The sequence below is a fragment of the Culex pipiens genome, chromosome 2 (assembly GCF_016801865.2).
Source record: "Culex pipiens pallens isolate TS chromosome 2, TS_CPP_V2, whole genome shotgun sequence".
Taxonomy (NCBI): Eukaryota; Metazoa; Arthropoda; class Insecta; order Diptera; family Culicidae; genus Culex; species Culex pipiens.
This window is the reverse complement of record NC_068938.1, coordinates 40,854,546-40,869,348: the sequence shown is the minus strand read 5'-3', so window position 1 is coordinate 40,869,348 and position 14,803 is coordinate 40,854,546.

Below are 14,803 nucleotides of genomic sequence, written 5' to 3'. Positions count from 1 at the left end.
AATCAAGGTTTTCATTAATTGAACTTTTGAATATCATTATGTACAAGTTGATTAAGTTATGCAACAATTTGTGATAAAATCAGCGTTTTAAAACATTTTTCTAAAAACTCCTGGTTTTCAGCGAAATAAAATCCAAAAATTATTCTTTTGATTGCATTTTGTAGGTTTTTAGATGTGCTAAACGGAAATGTCATGGATTTACATTTTATCTTAAGTTAAGTATTTTTTCAAACCAGTGTAAGTTTACCATTTTATTGCGTTGCAACGTCACGAAAAAGGGACAGTTGTTTATGTCAACAGAAAACTAAACATTCAATCATTTTGATATTTCTGATGCTCTTTGTACTTGGAAAGAGCTTTCTAATGCAACCTAGAGCGACTAAATTGGTTGTCTAGATCCAAAGTTACAACAGGTTTAAGTTTGCGTTGCAACGTCACGAAATTTTAAATCATATTGGTCACATGGCAAAAAGGTGTATGCGTAGTTGATTGTTGGAGATCAAAGGATAATAAATATTATATATGTTTTATATAATGTTTCCGAGCCTATTTACAGAAAATTGTACATGGGTCATTCACAAATTCCGTCACTTAAGTTTGTATGCAACTCGAAAAAACTAGGTATTTTATAAAACTTGTTGAATAAATCAAAATAGACCGATGTTCACAAGGGAGGAAAAATGTTATGTTGCGCAGGTAAACAGTTTTATTATTTCCTCAAATTTAATTTAAAAAGCACAAAAGTCAACAAAATAAGTTACGTTGTTTGCAGATCACCCCTTAGGGGCCATCAACAAACGATATGGGCACTTTAGTTATAAATTCAAAATAAGCCATCCTGAAAACTTGAAGCTCCATACCTCCCTTCTAAAACTTTCACGTGTTTTGTAAATTTCCCAAAATGATTAAAATATTAAGGGAGCGTTCTTGCATTACGTAACAAAACATTTATATTTTTAGACCCCCTCCACCCCCTGGTAATACATTTCCGATACATTTTTTTTGTATAAATCCTCGAACCCCGCCCCTCCCCCTTGATATTACGGCGTTACGTAATGCATGGACGCCCCATAACATGGATAGAGGAGGTGGGAGTGGGGGGGGCTGTCCTTCGTGATAATGGAATAATACAAATATTTTTTTTACTTTGAAAATGCTTGGAAAACTTCGTATATCGTACTGCTACTGTGAAAGCGGTAAAGGGGGAGGGGGGGGGGGGGTCTAACATGGGCGGGCCAATCAATTCACATGTCCTTGTACTGTCTATTAATGTCTTATAATAAAATCATAACCTGAAGTTGCTCAAACTAACAAAAACTATGATTTATTTTGAAACTAAAATTTCGTGACGTTGCAACGCAACGAAAAACCCTGCTTTCAAAAACAGTGCGTTGCAACGTCACGAAATGTTAATGGTCTTTAAAAATCGAGGTTTGATTTTTTCGAAAAACTAATGATTGCATTCGATTTGTTGGCCAATTTTACACTAAAAATGGAAGAAGAACTCCAAATTTGCCATTTAACAGAGCAGAGTTAATGGCGAAACATGAATTGGGTCAGGATTGAGAAAAAGTCACGCGTTGCAACGTCACGCTACATATTCCCCTCTCAAAAATAGAATATTCGCTTAAAATAATGTTTCAACATTGTTTCTTATAGGAAATTTAATGTACTTTCCGAATCTGTAATAACATATGTACCTTTTCAATGTATTTTTTTAGTTACAGCCGAAATACTGAAAAAAGAAAAGTCAAAGCGTTGCAACGTCACGGCGGAATGTGTCTTATGTAAAACGGTAAAAAACTCGATTACAAACCATGTCTGATTACTTTTTTTTTTCATTTTAATGCAAAACAAATATATTGACAAGACAACATTTTACGATGGATCAGCTATGGTCCCCTTGGAACAAGCTGTCAAGTAGGAACTTTACTGTCAAGAAGGGCCGCGAAGTTAAGTCAAAATTGCGGTTGTACTAAGGGTTACAGCCAAACAAGCTTTAGCGTTGTGAACAATAATATCACCAATTTATTCTAGATTTTAGGACCCAATTTGAAAAGTGGCCGTTTCTTTAAACACCCAATTTTTTATTTGACATCACCATTGTATTTGCCGGAAATTTTTACAAAAGAATCACTCATTGACAGAAATGAACACGTTTCGTTCCAGAGATCCTTGACCTGGTTCATAGTATATACTAACAATAAAACAACAAATTTAAAATTTTCAATTTTAAACAATGAGTATTAAGATTACCTACATCAGCTTAATTTGCCGCATCTACTAGAAGCCAACAGGCGCGCTTCAAATTCCATTTTTTTGTGCATACTTTAGATGGAATAACCCATCTATAATCGATAAGCACTTGGTACGTTATACCATCTTGACCATCAACGCGCACATAAAAACTTTGTTTAATTACATTTCCAATTCAAAATCCATAGTCCCCGGCGACAATTTTCTTTTCGCGGAAAAGCAAACAGATTATCCCCAAGATTGGTCAAAGGAAATGAACTGCGCTGCAAAACAGACCGAATAGACGTTGTGTTTTTCTTTGCCCCATCTTTTCCGCGTTCAAATTCACAACACAAACAAGTTAAATTCCATCGAAAGCGCTACAGATAAGAGAGGGCACGAACTCAACACAACCTTCTCCGCCTTTTTATTTCTGCACTTTTCGACGAATTCGTCGGTTGAGTTGAGTAGAACCGAAATCAAAGCCCTCTGCAAAAGGACCAAGAAGACAAAGTAACAACCGCCGCGCTTGCCGTACCTTAAAAGTCGTCTGTAAATAGGCGTGCTTTTTTTCTGTTGCTCTCCTGCTGCTTCTGTAAAGAAAATTAAAGCGTGAATCCCGCTCGCGAAAGGGGACAATTTGCTTGGTAAACAAACTCATTTTTGCACTTTTTGCTTCCGGGATTTTGCGCTCGCTCGTTTCCGGCCGGGGCCGAAAACCCATAGTGGCGTTGAGCGGGGACAAAAAAGAGATCGCATTTTCGGCCGGAAAAGCTCTAGCTGAATTCATTTGTGAACCAATTCGGGCTTTGCTTAAAGCTTTTCAGTTGTCTTTTCTTTTTTTGGTTTGATGGCCACGTGCAACAGCTTTCAACGGCATTGTCACCGGGAGCTTGTGTGTGTTTGGGTTGTGGGTGGGCATGCTGCCCGAGTAAATAAAGTGCAAATTGTGACTTTTTTTAAGCTTGCTTGTGAGAGGCTGATCCAGAAAAAATGAATCGAATATAAAATTTGCAACATTTTTTACAAATTTATTCTGAATTATAAAATTTTCGAAAAGTGTACACTGTGCAGTCCAAAATATTAAGTTTCCCTCTGCAAAATAAAAACAGAAACCAAATAACTTTGTAACATAGATAAAATGGATGTTTTAATTGAACTAGTCTGAATTGCATTTGTGTACACGTGGAGAGCCAACCGACCGACAGCCAAAGTGTTTGTGTGCTTGTTTGGGTAGATCCTTATGGTGTTTGCGAAGTGGTTTAAGCCGGTGTATGTATGGTATAATGGACAGCATTGCTTTTATGAAGTGAAAATATGAGGATAATGCTGGAGCAAGATAAAATCGAGGCACTGCAGACCGATTAAATGACTGAACATAAATTGCATTAATTAACGTAATAATGTTTCATAAAACCAAATAAATTGAAAAAAAAACAAAACTTCTTAAAAATTATCATTTTTTAAAGATGCTTTTTTCTATCCATCGATTTAAGCTTGCATATTTTTGATTTTTTCTTATATTTGAATTCACGCAAAAAAACTTGTTTAACCTTTTCCAGTAAAAAAAAAGGGCTTTTTTGTGACAATGTATCGGAACGTCAATTTCTTGACCATTACTTACGATTTCGATAGATCCTAAATCGATGAAAATTCAAAAAAATACAGTCAGCTCGCAAAAACTGTCTTTAATTATAATCTCAAAAAAAATCTATAAAAAATGTGTGGATAAACTAAGTTTCACTCAAAGAAAAAATCGCTTTGTTTGTTGAACAAATAATAATTTAAATATTTCAAAAAATAAATCCGAATTATTTTTTCTCAAAACGAACAACTTCAGAACGTCCTTTTGAACGTTCTTCAAAATACCATTGCGTGCCTTTTTATTCACCGTTGACTAAAGCGATCTCATTACATTACGAGGGGGGAGCAGAGTAGATTACTTTTTTTTTTCATCCTCGCACTAAATTTCTGCTGAATGCAAACTCTATATCCAGTGGGGAGGGACTGGGTGGAGCTCGAAAGATGAGTCAATAAACCATCAGCAGAGCGACGACAAAAAAGGGACGGCCGCCGCTTCAGCGAATCTGCTGCCGAGGGTATCCTGAGGGTCTCGAGCGATCGCGTGCAAAGGACACAGTCAGCGGAGTCGGAGAGAGAGGATAAGGTAACTCGAGCATAGTTCCGTGTGAATGGCACAGTAAGGGTACCCATTGGGTGCGTTCAACAACCCGGGACTTGACCTGAAGCACCGAAGATAAATGTCGGCTTGTTGGTATTTTCCAACTCCATACCGTTGCTCAGTGGATTCTGGATTATATTTGCGTTCGGGATAACCCTCATTCTAGTCAAAATATGAACGCTGATTTGAATCAGATTGAAAGAAGTCTATATTATCATGATTTTCTAAAGCCTACAAACAAAAATAAATACAGATGGGTAATTCTCCGCCAACTCATACAGCAAAGGGGTAACTTTTGTCCCTGATCACGAATCCGAGGTCCGATTTTTGATATCTCGTGACGGAGGGGCGGTACGAACCCTTCCATTTTTGAACATGCGAAAAAAGAGATGTTTTTCACTAATTTGCAGCCTGAAACAGTTATGAGATAGAAATTTGGTGTCAAAGAAACTTATATGTAAAATTAGACGCCCGATTTGATGGCGTACTCAGAATTCCGAAAAAAACGTATTTTTCATCGAAAAAAAAAAACACTAAAACAGTTTTAAAAATCATTTTCCGTTACTCGACTATAAAAAAAAATTGGAACATGTCATTTTATGGGAAATTTAATGTACTTTTCGAATCCACATTGACCCAGAAGGGTCATTTTTTCATTTAAAACAAAATTTTTAATTTTAAAATTTCGAGTTTTTTCTAACTTTGCAGGGTTATTTTTTAGAGTGTAACAATGTTCTACAAAGTTGTAGAGCAGACAATTACATAAATTTAGATATACAGACATAAGAGTGCTATTGTTGATTTGATTTGGTTAATCGCGGTGGATTTTCTTGAAATAATTCGAACTGTCAAAAATCCACCAAAGCATCTACCGGTGGATACTTTTCTAGCACAGTTTTTTGTGCGATCAATGTGGTGGATGCTTTGGTGGATTTTTGACAGTTCGAATTATTTCAAGAAAATCCACCGCGGTTAACCAAATCAAATTAACAATAGTACTAAGGGGTTTGCTTATAAACATCACGAGTTAATTATTGAGATTTTACGAAAAAAAAAGTTTTGAAAATGCTGGTCGTCGTTGATCATGGCCGTTCGTGGTCACCCGCGACAGCCACGGACGACGAAACAAAGAGAAACGCAAAAAGTAACTTTTTCAAAACTTTTTTTCGTAAAATCGCGATAACTCGTGATGTTTATAGGCAAACTCCTTATGTCTATACATCATTTTTTTTTTTTTTGTAATTGTCTGCTCTACAACTTTGTAGAACATTGTTACACTCTAAAAAATAACCCTGCAAAGTTAGAATAACACGAAATTTAAAAACGAAAATTTTTGTTTTAGATGAAAAAATGACTCTTCTGAGTCAATGTAGATTCGAAAATTTTTTCCATAAAATGACATGTTCCGAAAAAATTTACAGTCTAGTAACGGAAAATGGGAGAATTTTTAAAACTGTTTTAGTGTTTTTTTTTTCGATGAAAAATACGTTTTTTTCGGAATTCTGAGTACGCCATCAAATCGGGTGCCTTATTTTACATAAAATTCCCTTTGACACCAAATTTCTATCTCATAACCGTTTCAGGCTGCAAATTAATGAAAACACCTCTTTTTCGCATGTTCAAAAATGGAAGGGGTCATACCACCCTTCCGTCACGAGATATCAAAAAACGGACCTCAGATTCGTGATCAGGGACAAAAGTTACACCTTAGGACAAAGTTTCACGCAAATCGAGTTGGTAGAGAATTTCCCAGATTTGTTTTACTGAGGATGCAATACATATTTTCGAAAAGCTACTAAAATTTACTAAAAATTTTTTCATTGTTGAAATAAATGTTTTTAGTCTTTCAAAAAGTTATTCTTGTTTATAAAATCTCGAAATTAATTTTATTGAAAAGAGCAACAAAATTAAACTTCACAGTAAAAATAAGGAAATCGTTTATTTTTTATTATTTTTAAGGACGTTGTAAAAAATATTCAAAGTTTATGTCGCAGAAAATTGTGGGTTTCTGGGTGAGACTTAGAAAACAACAATTTTCTTGTTTTTAAACTTTTGCATGGCATTATCTCAGCAACTAAGGGTCGTATCAGCAAAGATAAAAAAAGCAAAATATAGAGAATTTACTCAGCTTTTCTAAAATATTTTTATAAAAAGTGGGCAAACATGGGCATTAATTTAGAAAAATGAATTACTGCAACTATTTTAAAAAACGTTTCTTAATCCACCCTTAGGTGGTTGGTGCCTTCCTCTCATTCAAAGGGTAATGATATCCAAAATAGACACGCTCGTGGGAAGGTATTTAAATTACCTATCCAAAGATAGGTCGCATGATATATTTGGAATACGTTTTCATCTAAATATCTGAGAACTAGCCTCCAAAAAGTGTATAAATAACTCTTAAGTGCTTATAACTTTTGATAGGGTTGTCAGATCTTCAATGTTTTGGACGCGTTGGAAAGGTCTTTTGATTACCTGTTCAACGACGGGTTGCATGACAGATCCGGACAACGTTTTCATCGTGATATCTGAGATCCGGCTTCCAAAAAGTGCATAAATAACACTTAATTGCGAATCACTTTTGATAGGGTTGTCAGATCTTCCATGTATTGGTTCGCATTGGAAAGGTCTTTTAAATACCTTTCTAAAAATGTATAACATGCTGGGGTTTCTTACAAAAACCACCCTTTTTACAATCTTCCGGACTTTAGTCAAAATCGTTTTTTTTAGCATAACTTTTGAAGTACTTTACTAAACTTCATAATTTTCAATAGGGACTTATGGGACCCCAAGACGAATCGAATGAGACCAAAACGGTCAAAATCGGTTAAGCCAGTGCTGAGATAATCGAGTGCATATTTTTTGTTGCACAGACCCACATCCCTACACACACACACAGACATTTGCTCAGAATTCGATTCTGAGTCGATAGGTATACTTGAAGGTGGGTCTAGGAGGCCTAATAGAGAAGTTCAGTTTTCGAGTGATTTTATAGCCTTTCCTCAGTAAGGTGAGGAAGGCAAAAAGTTACCAAAAAATGGCTATAATTTGAAAACGGTGCATTTTATCATAATTTCACTAAAGTTGATTGCAAATTAGATTTTACATCAAAAAATGAAATTGAAAAATTTTTGCAACCAATATTTCGATTTTTTGAAAAAAATGAATTGATTCAAAAAATTATAACTCGGTCAAAGATTTTTTGCCCATTCTGAAAATTTCTGAAAAGTTGGCATTTGATGTCCCCTAAAACATGCAAGAAAATGAAAAAAAAAACAATCAAAATAGTGTTTTTTTTTTTGCAAATTAAGTTTTAGTGACAAAAAGTGAAATTTAAAATCACCAAAAATTTGTTTGCTGTGTATAATTTTTTTCAGTGCAGTCCATATCCAAACCTACAACTTTGCCGAAGACACCAAATCGATCAAAAAATTACTTCAAAAGATACAGATTTTCGAATTTTCACATATCATTTTTGTATGGACAGCTGCCAAATTGGTATGGAAAATTATATGAACGAACCAATGATGCAAAATGGATTCTTTAGTCATACTGAAGGCACCAAAAAAGTTTCAGCCGGATTAAAAAATACAAAAATTAAAATTAAAGAAAAAAAACTAAGTTGAAGGCACCAAACGATCAGAAAATCTATTCTCAACATACTAACTTTCGAAAATTTAAAGATAGCTATAAACGGAGACCTGTATGGAAAAAAACCTGGCAAGAAGACCTCCACAAAGTTCAAACAAAATCTAAAGCACAAGTTTACGGTTTGCAATTTTTTTTTTTTTTTTTTTTTGATCCAGGTATTTTTTTCTAAATCTATCAATTGCTCAATTGGAAAAATAATACATTTTAAAATGAGTTCCTGTGAAACCGAGGGTTAATGTTAATGTTGCCGTACGGGGAAATCCCTGGCAAAAGAGCCCAAGAGTGAGGTTAGTTATGCGAGTGGACTGTTTTGGGGAAATCGCCTGGAAATGGATTTTTCATTGACCATCTGTGGCTGGCTGTTTTGTGTTTTCCCCCCTATGCTTGTGTGTGTGGTTGGAATAAATTTTTCCTCCCGCTTTTGTGGACTGTTTTCCATTTATCGAATAAAGTGGTCGAAACTCTCACGAAAGGTAAATGGATACCGTTTTTTTTTTGTCGCTCTTCTTTTGGAGTTTGTGTTGTATTTTTTATGGTTGATCCTGCTTACAAAGAAAATGAATTTAAGCCTGTATCAGCATCTGTGATGCTCTTGAATCCGCTTCAGATAAAACATAAATTTGTGTCAACAATCAAACAGTCAAACTCAAACAGCAGACAGTATAAACCGGCAGAGCGTAAGCGGATTCCGGATCAACACTTGTTTCATCTCTCTATCCTTGTACTTATCCACCGAGTTTGGCTCCAGAAGGTGCCATATGTCACGTAGAGCAGATACAATATACTGCTCACATACGCACAACAATTCACCCATACAGACATTTATTTTCGACACACGAACCCCACACACACACATACAAGCACGCTTTTTGGCTGCGGCGGCTTCTGGAGGGAGTACGTGCTCCTGAACTAATTTTGCCGTCTTATGGTGCGAAAGCTTTTAATTTTCCCGATAAACATGAGAAATTGAGAGTTCGTGGTTCGTCGCGCGTCGGAAATACACCGCTCACGCGAAGGTATGTTTGACTGGTCGAGCTGTTTTAAAGTGAGACATAAATCTTTTCGTTTTGCTTGAACATTATCATTAAACAAATAAAAAAAGCCAAAATATCAACTGTAAGAGTCATTTTTTTTTTTTTTTTTGAAAAGATCATAATCATTTTTACGAAGCTTGATAACTATTTGGAAACTTTTGTTGAAAATTCCCTTATCTTTTATATAATAATTAATATAAAAATATTAAATTTTCATAGGCATATTCAAAAATTTGTTTTTTGTCTAGTTGGACAAATTTTTTAAATAGACAAAAAATGTTTTAAAAGGTGGAAAACAAAACCATGAAAAGTTTTAATTCTAGTATGTGAATGATTCAACGAAAAAATGATCTAGAATTACAAACACGAAAAATTGACCATGCTGTTGATAGATAAATAGAAAAAGTCTAGCATCGGACAATTTACGGGCCATTACACTTGCCCACTTAAACAAAAGAGGCTAAATCAAATCAGATCAAATATCTGTACAAACGAGGTGTGGGTTACGATAATAAAGAGCATGAAATTGCTTACTCCTGCCCGTTTTGACGAAGTCACTCTACTCGTATAATACCACAATAAGACATTCAACGCAACAGAGCAAAGGCAATCAATTTTACATGCTCTATAAAATTAACTCATCGTTCACATTTCGCAAAGAAGAGCTCGTTCGGGGAAAACTCTTGCCTAAGATTTCCCTTGAACCATGCAAGCTGAGACGTTGTGAATGGAATCGTAAGAATTTTGCTTGTTTGCTCGGTCAGTTCCTGGTGATTGTTGAGGATGGCCAGGATTATGCTTGCCGGAAGAACAATATAGATTGTTTCCTTCCTTCTGGTTATTCCGAAACCGGTCAATGACTTGGAAATGGAATGAGCATACATTTTGAATCTTCAAATGAGGATTATGTAGTACAATTTTTAGCTGAACTCAAAAAACTCATAATTTCCCTTAAGTGCTCTACCCTTCGTAGTAAAATCAATTCACCTCAACCCTTCTCTTTAGCTCGATTTCCCTGCGACGCAATCAGCTGAACTGTTTCGAAGAATTCCAATTACCCCGCCTGGGATGATTTAGGTCGTCTGATCCTTTTCAGATTACCACGAGGTTTGCTTTTCTATTTGCGCATCAAAGACTAAGGCTAATCTTCCTAATACTTTTGCAATTGACTCCAACTCGCTCAACCTAAACCTTCCTTCGACAAAGTGTCAAGTGCTCTTAGGCCAGCCAGACGGTGGAAAAGTTTCCCCACCAACATCTTTAAACCCACTTGGGGAAAATCTTGGCCAAACGAGCAGAAAATGAACATTTCTGGCGCCACATTACTTTGGAAGGTTTTTCTCCCAAAAAAAAATAAGGAGAAGATCCTGGACGAGGTATTTTTCCCACTTTTCCTCGTTATCCTTGTGGCTTGTGGCGACTCATATCGAGCCATGTAAGTGCCGTGTGGCCACACACAATCTTTAAGGAACCGTGGCCAATCTCTGGGGAGGAAGTTAAAAAGATTTATCGGTGTCGGCGCTCGGTCTAGTAACTCAATTTGCGCTAATTTATTTACGAGAGATCAGATAAGTGTTCCACGGGGAGAAAGGAAGAAGGTTAAAAAGGAAAAACCACTGATGGTTTGGGGAAAAGTGTTTAGAAAGTGTAAGCGAAAAAAAAAGAATCTGGAGATCATGTTTGTCAGCAGTCAGCACTTTTGCCACGAGGAGTGATGAGATCTCAGGGGAAATGGAGCAGGAAATGGATAGTTATTCGAACTATTTATGGCGGATAAAAAACTTGTTTTGTTCAAGATCATAAAGGTTTAATTTCTAGTTATGCTACGATTGTTTCCCCCTTTTTCAAAATGTTCCCAAAAAATGTTGGGACAAAAAAGAAATTACTTAAAGTTACAAATTTCATTGAAAAACTTCATTTTCGTAGTGGGGGAATTCTCCGCCAACTAACACGAAATCAGAAAAAGTTGCTCCGACCCCTTTTTTTTTACGTGGAACTTTGTCCTAAGGGATATATTTTGTCCCTGATCAAAAATCCGAGTTCCATTTTTCGATATCTCGTTACGGAAGAACAGTACGACCCCTTCCATTTTTGAACATTCGAAAAAACGTGTTTTTCAATAATTTGCGGCCTGAATAGGTGACGGTTTAGAAATTAAGTGTCTTAGTGATTTTTTGTAAAATTGGACGCCCGATCCTTTCGTCACGATATATCGAGAAATGGGGCTCAGATTCGTGATAAGGAACAACCCTGAGGACAAAGTTTCATGCAAATCGAAGAGTGGTCGAGACAACTACTGTGTGACTTGGTGAAGAATTCCCTGTGAGTAATTTGAACTTTTTGCCAATGTTAAAACCACAGATCGTAAAACGATGGAATTCTTTAGGAGATTTTTTAAATATGATTTTTATTATATTTTGTAATTTAAATAACTGTAATTTGCATGAAATTGGTTAAAAATGTTTGTCCGTTTAAATTATATTTATCTTATTTTTTGACATTTCAATAAAAAAAAGTTTTGTAACAATGGTAATCATTAGTGAGCAACTCTCTACGAACTCGGCCGATTTCGACCATTTTTATTTTTTGTATTTTTTATTTGACTTAAACTTTGTGGGGGCCTTCCCTATGACCAAATAAGCTATTTTGCGTCATTGGTTCACCCATACAAGTCTCCATACAATTTTGGCTGCTGTCCATACAAAAATGGTATGTAAATAATCAAACAGCTGTAACTTTTGAGTGAATTTTCTGATCAATTTGGTGTCTTCGGTAAAGTTGTACGTATTGTTAAGGACTTTTGAGAAAAAATAGGTACACGGAAAAAAAAATTGCAGATTTTTTTATCAACTTTTTTTTCACTAAAACGCAATTTCCCAAAATACGTATTTTTTGATTTTCGAGATTTTTTGATATGTTTTAGGGGACAAAAATCCGCATCTTTTGAGCCATAGAGAAACATTGTCAAAAAATCTGCCACCGAGTTATGAATTTTTGAAAAATTGTGATTTTTGGAAAAAATCGAAGTTTTATGCAAAAACAAGTTTGAAATTATTTTTTAATGCAACATTGAATTTGCAATCGAATAGTACTTTACAGATTTTTTGATAAAGGGCTCCGTTTTCAAGATATAGCCACCGAAAGTTTGATTTTAGCGAAATATTTGCAGTTTTTAAATTTTTAAAAATAGTGACCATAAGTGACCATTTCTAAAAAAAAAAAATTGAAAAGTTCAGAAAATTTGCTATAAAATTGTCGAAGAGACATTGAAGATTGGACCTCGGGTTTCTGAGATAGAGCCGCTTTAAAAAAAAGAAACACGAAAATTGAAGTTTTCTTAATCTCACCAAAATAACCCACCATTTTCTAATGACGATATCTTAGCAATTAATGGTCCGATTATCAATGTTAATACAAGAAACATTCGTGAAATTTTCCGATCTTTTCGAAAAAAATACTTTGAAAATTTTTAAATCAAGACTAACATTTTAAAAGGGCCAAACATTGAATATTACGCCCATTTAAAATGCTAGTCTTGATTTAAAAATTTCAAAATATTTTTTTCGAAAAGATCGGAAAATTTCACGAATTTTTCATGTATTAACATTGAAAATCGGACCATTAGCTGCTGAGATATGGTCATTAGAAAATGGTGGGTTGTTTTGGTGAGACTTAGAAAACTTCAATTTTCAGGCTCAAAAGTTGCGGATTTTTGTCCCCTAAAACTTATCAAAAAATCTCGAAAATCAAAAAATACGTATTTTGGGAAATTGAGTTTTAGTGGAAAAAAAAGTTGATAAAAATTCTACAATTTTTTTTCCGTGTACCTATTTTTTCTCAAAAGTCCTCAACAATACCTACAACTTTGCCGAAGACACCAAATTTATCAGAAAATTCACTCAAAAGTTACAGCTGTTTGAATATTTACATATCATTTTTGTATGGACAGCAGACAAAATTGTATGGAGACTTGTATGGGTGAACCAATGACGCAAAATAGCTTATTTGGTCATAGGGAAAGCCCCCACAAAGTTTGAACTAAATAAAAAAAATACAAATAAAATCCATTTCCGGCTTTGGTAGAGAATTGCTCTAGTGTCAAAATAATCTAAGTTTTGACGACATTTTTATTAAAAAAAACTTCTTTCGATTATGCTCACCAAAATTTCACAAAATTTAGAAAAAAATATTCCTGACATGCTTTAAATCAACGGAGAAAAATGCGTTCGAAATTAATTTTAGCTGATTGCACGTCTATTATTTGAGTCTTTTGAATAAAAATGCCAGCACTAGAGCTTGTTTCAGTTGGTCCCTTGATCAGCGAATGAAACAAATAATTTTCCACAGATACCTTATATATAAAAAAATCGTCATGAATTTTGAGCACAAGTCAGCTGCCAGAGGTCGATTGAAAACTAAACTCTGTCGTTTAAATTGTGCCTTAATTGAAAACGACTAGATTCGCGACGGACTGCCTGCATTTGACACTCAATTGTCACCAGTTTGCCAAGTTAACCAAAATGTTATTCCAGGAAATAAAAACGAAATCTTCCTGCATCTGCATTTGCCTTCCTGCATGAATACTGCTGACTAACATGGAGGAGAGGTAAAAAAGGCACCAAAACGAAAGTACTTTCAACAACTTTTGCACAGCGCGCAGACAAACTTCTTCCTGGAGAGTTAATTTGCATAACATTTTATGCAGATTTCAAATCTGTGCGCGAATGCTTGCCATGTAGAAACGAATGACGAAAAGTGGGTGGGCGGGGGACGCGAGGTTCAGGGTGAAATCTGGCACATTTTCTGCGATTCACTAACTTGTTTATAGGTTATATACACACACCCCAAAATGAGAGGGATTGAAAGTGCAAAAGAGAGTTCCCCTTCCTTCATCCACTCGCGGGGCGGAAATTCCGCCGAAAATTTTATCCATATCCAAACACCGTCGTCGTCGTCCCATCTGATGGAAAATTGTCTTTTCTTTGAATCCCTCGAAAAAGTTTTCCAACAACCAACCAACCAACGACGGCTGGCAACGGTCCGTGACAATCATTCTGCACCATGCTTCCGCCGGTTGCCGGTTCTCAACCCGGCTTCCGCAAATCTGGTGTCGTGGAGTGGCAAGATCATCGCCAAGTTTGCCATCAACGCGCACCCAGGCCTTTCGAGTGCTGTAGGCGGGTTGATGTTAGGCTCGGTTGGGGGTGACGCCGTGGTTGAAAACAAAATCAAGTTGTTTGCGGTACTCGTTGGTATCAACAAAGGAGGTCGTTCATAAATAATGGCTTCTTTTTAGTGTCACCTGTAGCAGTAACGATCAAGCTTAACCGTTCTGGAAATATTATTTTAAGGTTTTGGAAAATTTCCTATTAATTGGCTTTCTAAGCGCTGGAGAGTGATTGCCTATATTTTGTGAAGCTGTAAATTGATATTATGTCCTGAAAAGCAGCACAAAATGAGTTCATAAAAGTTTTAAAATATTGGAGCGTACTTTCTGAACGACCCCAGTCGGGTCGAACCCGCCCGCATAGGTGAGAATTGACGCGGAAAGTGGTTACCCGTGGTTGATGAGAATATGAGTGGCAGTCAGGCCTGCTGCCCAGTCGTCAGGGGGGGCATCCCTCCCACCTTTCTCTCTGAACACAGACGATAATGATATGCGAACAACTTTGACTGTCGTCTACTAGGCCACACACACACAATT